The sequence below is a fragment of the Ochlerotatus camptorhynchus genome, unplaced genomic scaffold (genome assembly GCF_037179485.1).
Source record: "Ochlerotatus camptorhynchus isolate MF236.1 unplaced genomic scaffold, CSIRO-AGI_Acam_v1.1 ptg000022l, whole genome shotgun sequence".
Classification (NCBI taxonomy): domain Eukaryota; kingdom Metazoa; phylum Arthropoda; class Insecta; order Diptera; family Culicidae; genus Ochlerotatus; species Ochlerotatus camptorhynchus.
In genome coordinates this window covers 4,833,197-4,841,650 of record NW_027040514.1, presented here as the reverse complement: position 1 = coordinate 4,841,650, position 8,454 = coordinate 4,833,197, and positions in this window count along the sequence as shown.

Here is an 8,454-nt window from a genome sequence, read left to right as displayed (position 1 = left end):
CCACTTTAGTAGCCTATTGGTCCCAAGCAAACGATTAACGTACCCTATTCTAGTTGAAATTCTATTACTACACTATGTTTGTTTTGATTCGCTATGAAAGTTTGACAGATAACATCAGGGGTGTGTGGATTCATGCAGAACATGCAGGGGTGAGTGAAATAGCTTGGGACTGCTTGGGACCGTTGTTCTGGTACTGAGTGAGCCAAAAATAATAATGATTTTCTTCGGGACCCAGTGGTCTTAGAGTTACCTCTATGGTATAAGGGTATTGAGGTAAATACATATTCGTAATCTGCATTAAAAATTGGACCCAAACCCAAAATTTTATAAATTTTGGTACACTGGAACTATTTCAAATAAGTTCGATTACATTTGCAAAAATCACCTTATTAGCGCCCCTCGGTGTCACTTTGTATGGGAGCGAGCTGTCAGTTTGTTAGTTTAGTTTCAAACAGTGAAGTTGTTATTTTGACTTAAATCTTAGTTTAAAAATCGAGATGAAAGTGTGCGGGTTCGAAAAAAAAATCGCTGTGCTCAGAAAACGAAGCTCTATCGGATGATGTATAAAAAACAATACATTTTTCAAAATTAAAGAACCCAATTAGCAATGTTTGAAAAAGCATTGCTCAGCAATTTATCCAAAAATTTTAAATCTGATGAAAAAGAATAAATTTTTTAAATATGTAGTTTCAAATGGCGCTTATTGATTTGAAATACGTCAATAAATGGCTTTGATTTTTCAAACATTGCAAGTTTTCCGTTACTCATTTTACCGGAGGCATCGGGTTTGGAGTGTTAATATATCACAGTTACAAGAACCATAGGGATAGGTACTATTTTGCAGAATACACTTATTTTCAGTACAACTACGCTTGTACTACACAGAAAAAAAAGTTGTTGAATATTACATCCAAACTGCTGCAACCAGGTCAATCCATCGGTTGTGTAATATAATGTTGTACGATGTAAAATTACATCCATTGATGTAATATTTTGCTATTACATCATTATTTCATACATCAGCTTGAATTACATTGATCGATATTACATTTTTTTTGCTGTGTAGTTGACAATAAATGTAAAATAATTTACTATGATTATGTCAAAACTAATATTCATGCTCAAACGGCATAGTAATTTTGATAGAAATAATAGTAAAATTAAATTAAATTCGCTTAGCATAGCATATGCGGACGTACACATCGTGGAGTGCTATAACATGGTCAACCAATACATTTAGCAGAAAATATCGTGTGTGGCCGTGAAACAACACTTATGATTAGTGGTTTTCCACTAAAATAAGCATCATGGCCACATCCTTACAATCACAGGGGATAAGAGGGAAAATTAGAGCAACATCTACTTAAGAAGGGGCAGAAATCCCATACTACCTTCATAGATGTCAGGGGAGGGAACAGTTGCGTTAGTAGTAAATGGTCAGGGGGTAAGTCATTCTGCCACATTGTTTCTGTGCTTATTATGGTTTATGTGTGTTTCTGGTGTTTCTTCGTGTCGGCCGAACTGTTAAAACTTCAACCGAAAAAAATATGCTTACTGGAAACTGTCGTGACCTTTCCGCAACATTCCACTTAGCCACGAAAAGTCTTCCAGTAAAACATTTCTAGACGTATTCTTCCGTCAATGTCTCTTGACGGAAGAGACAAAAAAAAATCAAAAAATAAATATATGTACTCACACCTTTTCATAATTAGGGAAAATGCAGGTAATGTCGGCCTAAGTGTCCCTAATTTGAGCCCATACATAAATTCAGCAATCGACTAAATTTTCAATAGCAACCAAAAATCCATTAGTAACGTCCCAATAACGCGTTCATCTAGATAAGATTGATAAATAGCAGATTTTTAGCGATGGGCCCAATCTTAGATCCATAGGCCAACATTAGAGACATTTCCCCTATTTATTTATTTCTCTTACATGTCTTATACACTACAGCAACCATATCCTCGATCATAAAAAAACGCTGAAACTGATGGATCCACCAGTGACTCTTTCGCTGTTGTTTGCCTAATGCAACAAAGAACATCTGATTCACTACCGAAGATATGTGGAAGGCGAACTGAAACAGCTAGTTCAATTCATCAAGATGTGCAAAATTCAGCTCTAAAAGGCAACATAGCATAAACAGAACACTACAGGCCCTACCATTAGGTTCTGCAGCGTGACGTCACGAATAAACTCAGTGTTAATCGACTGAACCTTTTGGACAGTTCAGTGCTACCAACAATCAATACGAAACTAACGATTTTAAATTGGCTCACCACTTTAGTAGCCTATTGGTCCCAAGCAAACGATTAACGTACCCTATTCTAGTTGAAATTCTATTACTACACTATGTTTGTTTTGATTCGCTATGAAAGTTTGACAGATAACATCAGGGGTGTGTGGATTCATGCAGAACATGCAGGGGTGAGTGAAATAGCTTGGGACTGCTTGGGACCGTTGTTCTGGTACTGAGTGAGCCAAAAATAATAATGATTTTCTTCGGGACCCAGTGGTCTTAGAGTTACCTCTATGGTGCTACTGTTTACAAGCACGTTTTTTCGAAAAAAAAAATATTTTAAAATCTCCGAATTTTAACTTGAAAATTTGTCGAGAAACAGCGCGGTGAAAGGATGTTGCTCGTGGACAATGCAGAAGTGTGGTTTACATCTCACTGCAGTCTGAAAATTATCGAGAAAACCTACCCAAGAAAAAATTGACTAAGGCCACGTAAACAGTACCACTGAACTGTCATTAGGTTGAGGTTAACCCCGACGGTGCAAAACCTACAATAAATCAACAATAAACCAGAAACTAACGAAATTACGATATACGTACAATAATACCATAGAGGTAACTCTAAGACCACTGGGTCCCGAAGAAAATCATTATTATTTTTGGCTCACTCAGTACCAGAACAACGGTCCCAAGCAGTCCCAAGCTATTTCACTCACCCCTGCATGTTCTGCTTGAATCCACACACCCCTGATGTTATCTGTCAAACTTTCATAGCGAATCAAAACAAACATAGTGTAGTAATAGAATTTCAACTAGAATAGGGTACGTTAATCGTTTGCTTGGGACCAATAGGCTACTAAAGTGGTGAGCCAATTTAAAATCGTTAGTTTCGTATTGATTGTTGATAATACTGATTGGTGACAGTAGATTTCGTTGTAATTATATTTTATTTTTTGGTTATTGTATGGCTATTTTTTCCGGGCTACCGTGTTATTTTTATGTCAGAGGAGCGGAGCGACGGGCAAGAGTCTAGAATAAGCTTCTTAGAGCAACCGTACCAATGAGTAAATAAGGCACATTTATCAACCTCTACCATAACGCTATTTGCGTACCGGGGGTTGCTATTCAGGTTGGGGAAATAGCAATCCGCACCTTGGGAAGTAGTGAGTTCATAAATTTAGCAACCCGGTAGCAACGCATCAGACGGTTGCTATTTTGAATAAACGCCAAAAGATTGTTTTGCCGGTGTGGAAAACGGTAACTTAAATTATGACTCTGATAGCAACGACCGATGTGGAGAGGAGTAATTAAGCCAAAATGGAAACGCTGTGCGTAAGTAAAATAGTGCCGCAAATGGCAACGACTGGTCGGTTGCTCTTAAGAAGATTATTAAAGAAGTTTCTATATGCAAAATAATGTTTGCCGGAATCCTTCTTAAAATTCCTTTACAACTGTTTTGACAATTAGATTCCTTTGAAATTCTGTTCAAATTTTGTTTTGAACTCAACACTCTTATCAGAAATCCTCAAAATTCTCTTCTGATTTGTTTTTCTCTTCTCCTCAATTTTGGTTTTATTAAAACCAGAATACGATTGGACTCTCTAGTAGAGAGAGAATAAAATTCTCCCCAAAACTCATATGGCATTTTGATCAATATGTTCTATAGATTTCTTCAAAAGTTAAGTGTTGCAAAATAGAAAACTTCCGTGTCAAACGAAAAATGATATCAGGCATAACATTTGATAACGGCACAAAAGCTTTTGTAAACAAACTTTTTAAGGCCCTTTACACGCTAATCGAAGTACGCTCACGCAAACCAACAACATCATCGGATAGGGGCAACCCTCACCTTTTCGAAAGTGGTACGTTGGCCCTAAGCACCACTAGGGGTGTGCAGGATACATAAGTAAGTAAGTACCCAACTAACATTTTCAGCTTTGTAAGTCAACTTTTCCAGCGTTGTGCTGTAAAGTAGCTGAAAAGAAGCTGCAGATACAGTTACAAGCAAAAGCTAGCAAAATATTTTTCGAGAGCGTTTACTCAACTTTCTCACAACCATTATTCAATTTGTCAGTCGCACTGAATAACATCAGCCAATAAACGCTAATGTCACTTCTATACACACACTAATCAACTTTCAACTTGTAGCTGCAAAACAAAGCTAACAAAGTGAATATATTACTCATTTGATGGCTTCTACACAACCAACCACTCTTGTTGAATAACATAAACATCAAAAGCGCTTTTTCAACAACTAAACAACCTGTACTCAGCTTATAAACTGTGTTAGAGCAACTTCGGAAGCATTGATGTGTCCAAATTTGCGAAGAAATTCCTGGTTTGGCAAGCCATCTGCACGTGCGGGAAGCGGAGTGCACCTTTCGTGACCCAGGACACGATGAACGGACAGGTGTACATAAAAGAGTGCCTCCAGAAGCGGCTGCTTCCTCTCCTGAAGGCCCACAACGTCCCAACAATCTTCTGGCCGGATTTGGCCTCATGCCACTACTCCAAGGACGTGCTGAAGTGGTATGCGGACAATAAGGTCAATTTCGTGCCGAAAATGTTCAACCCTCCCAACACTCCGGAGCTCCGCCCCATTGAGAAGTACTGGGCGATTATGAAGCAGCACCTTCTTAAACGACCTAAGGTAGTGAAGACAGTCGAGGAACTGAAGAAAGTATGGGTTTACATGCAAAAAACGGTTGATTCACAGGTTGTGCAGAATCTTATGGCCGGGGTTAGGGCCAAGGTGCGGGCATTTGCGTATGGACTGTAAATAAAATACGAGTAAAATGGTAAAATGAAGTTTAATAGTTATTTCTCAATCCCTGAAAATTTGATGGCAATCGGATGAAAACTCGAATTTTGCGAATCAATTTTGTGTGTGGCAATTTCATCGTGGACACCCTTTATTGTTTATTTGTTGTTTATTTAATCACTCGATAGCCGGCTATCGAAAGAACATATTAATTTTGTTTAGTGATAATGAATTTTAAGAGTCATGACGGAAAGCTTGGGATTAAACACATGCTCAGTAAGCAAAAACGATCCCTTCAGGGTCATCGAGCATCTCAGAACCATAACGCTTCGCGACAATACAGGACTACGTTTTCGCTTGATATGCAAATAGTTTCCGAGGTTAATGTTCAATATCAAATATACAAATGATGCTGGCGATTTATTGTGCTGAACAAAATTCGGTTTCGATCCATCACCGTACTTATTGGAAGAATATCTGGTCGCCCAACCCACTCGGTCATATCAGCTGATTATTATTTTTCGGAATCCTAGATTTGGCGAAATTTAAAAATTAAAAACAAAAATGTTCAGGACTGAAAACTAAAAATAAAAGAGCCTTGGAAAATTAGCAAGACTTTAGAATCTAGACAAATTTCCGGGTTCCTGGCAGCAAGCCTGGCACTTCGAAGTATTTTTTTTGTTCATTGATTTGTTTTCCATCGATCTTGTTTTTCGTGCAGGGATGCAGCTACCTGGACCCTACCTACCTACCTACCTATATACGGCTGATATAAAACTTGGAAAACCTTATGCTGGGTTTAGACTAGGCAAGTCAAATGATCAACTCAGTTGAATTCAATTGGCTTGAAAAGTTGAGCCTGGTTCAACTTTTTTCAATTCAAGTGAGTTGATCAAGTCAGTTGAATGGCATGGTTTACACGTTCAATTCGCGTTCAAGTCAGTTGAATTCAACTGACTTGATCAATTGACTTGCCCTATCTAAACCCAGCTTTAAATTAACATTATATTGCAGAAAGGGCCCTCATCGGGCTGAGCGGGCTTCGTAGTTACTTGGGCGAATTGCCTTAGATTTTTTGAATTTTATAGTTATTCTGAAAAGAGTTGATAGGGAAGTGTGAGATGAATCCCTTGTAAATTGAACGGAGCATTCCATGAAATTCTGAGTAGATTTCCATCGTACCACAGATGATAGTTGCATTGAGAGGAGAGTGTGTGGATCTTAAGATGACTTTTAACGAACGTTGAATTCAAGGAATTGCTGCGAGCATCTGTAAGGAAATCTGCTAATAATATAATGGGTATGCTGGAAAGAATCCAAAAGGGAATCATAAAGATAATTTCAATGGAGTTCTGCCGAATGTTTCTATAAAATTCCGCGATTAATTATAATGAAATTTTGACGAATTTAAAATGAATTCTGAGAGAAGAACCTCACAGAAGGGTGTACCAAGGAAAATATGAAGAATGTTCCAAGGGAATTTCGTAGAGAATAATGGAGACAAAATTTAGCGAATCTTGGGAATTATTATCAGTTTGAGGGAATTATGGAATTGTAGAGTGATTTCTATGAGGTTTCTATGGAGAATGCATGTGGTCTGCAGAGAACGCTTAGAATGTTATTGAAAAAGTATGGAGATTATCAAGATTATTTTTGGGGAACCCAGCAAAGAAGTATGATGTAATTCTAGGATGATTCAAAGGGAACTTTTGATTTTTTTTTTAGATATCCTGTGAACAGTTCCAAGGAAATTCAAACTAGCAAACATTTTCATTATCTGAGACACAGATAGATATAGAATAATACTGAAATAGTTTAGTTTAACATAGGGGAATTTACGTATTCTCGGCAACCTAAGCAGCGACCTTCTTTCTATAGCCTTTTTCTCTAAGGAACGCACACATATGCAGTATTGGTTTGTTTACAATCTTTTGCTGCCAGCTACTCTAACAATTTCAGTCGAAAGAATTGTCAAAAACCGTTTTGAAACGCTTTTACAAAGCTCCAATCTTCTCTAGTGAGAGCGAGTATTGTCGGCAACCAGTTTTTCTTCGGCAACCGTTCCATTTGAACTGCATGTAAATCTGCTGTTCTATTATCGGCAACTCGAAATCAGCTACAATTTGTAGTGCGTGTGTTTCATTTTAAGAAAACCCTGCTAGATTGCTTTTTCTTAGTGGTAAAAATATAGTCAAATTGAAGCTGAAAGCATAAAGAATCGTTTGCATGCATTCAGCGAAGTGTTTTCGTAAGAAAATCCAGTGAAAATAGTGTTTCAATTTGTGTTGCCGAAAATAGTCTGTCATGCCGAAGCCGTCATTTCCCCTACTGTATTCGTGTTTTTCGTGCTTTGTGCGTTCAATTTTGGGAAACGAAATGGGGAAAATGAAAGAATCAAAGGTTACATGGCACATTACCGATTTGATGCGTCGTTTGGCTGGCCGACATCGACCTAGCGTTGTGGTTTTGCCAAACTATTCCTCCTTCCTCGTGGCGTGCTTCAAAACTTGGCGGTCTTAACAAAACGATTCAGGGGACGGGGTTCGATCACCAGCCGGGACAAAGGTCCAAGCGACCCACTGGAGGCTTTCACTAGCTGCATCACTGGATTGGATCAGTACACTCGCCGTTGTTTAAGTGCGATCGCTATCATAGGTGCATGGTGCATTCCGTTTTACCTGAAATTAATAAGTTTCTTATTAAACTCAAATGCTCCAAATGTATTTCATATAATGTTTTCCGCAGAAGCTGCTATAATTAACTACTTGTGATTGATAGTTGATCAAAATTCCGTCTCAGGTTTTCCTACCTCTTTGTCTGAGTGACGTCAAGTCAAATTTAGCGGCAAAAGAAGGACAAAAACTTGTTTATGGATTGGTATTTTTGATAGTTTAACAACTTTTATTTCAAACATATGAGCTTTTAAAATTTCAAGTTGAAAGTGAAAGAAACGCTTTCAAACAAACAAAATTACCTTCATTCAGAATATTTTCGTAGTTAAAACTACGAAAAAAACAGACAAATTATTTGAAATAGCAATATTATTATAAGAACCATTTTTTTTTGTGTAGCAACGGCGATCTTCGTTTACCTATTAGCCTCAGTGTGATGATGTTGATCGTCTACCACACCGACGATAACCGTTGTAGTCAACTGTGGCTGTGACTGGTGGTAGGTATTAACGCTTGACGGAAGGTGCATTTAGGTGCATTTAGGGAATTGGGATGTTCAGGAAGTGGATACATTCGATTTCAAATTCAATTTTGTTTTAATCAGTTCAATTCAATTTTTAACTTTACTAAACTACTCGGTAAAAACTAAAAGAAACTATTTACAAAAACAATGTAACGTATTTGATAGGTTACAAGTTAAACAGATATAATGAAGGGTTCGTGGATTTTTCTATGTTTCGAGGGGTGGATCGATTAGCTTGGGACCGAAGAAAGTACCAGACC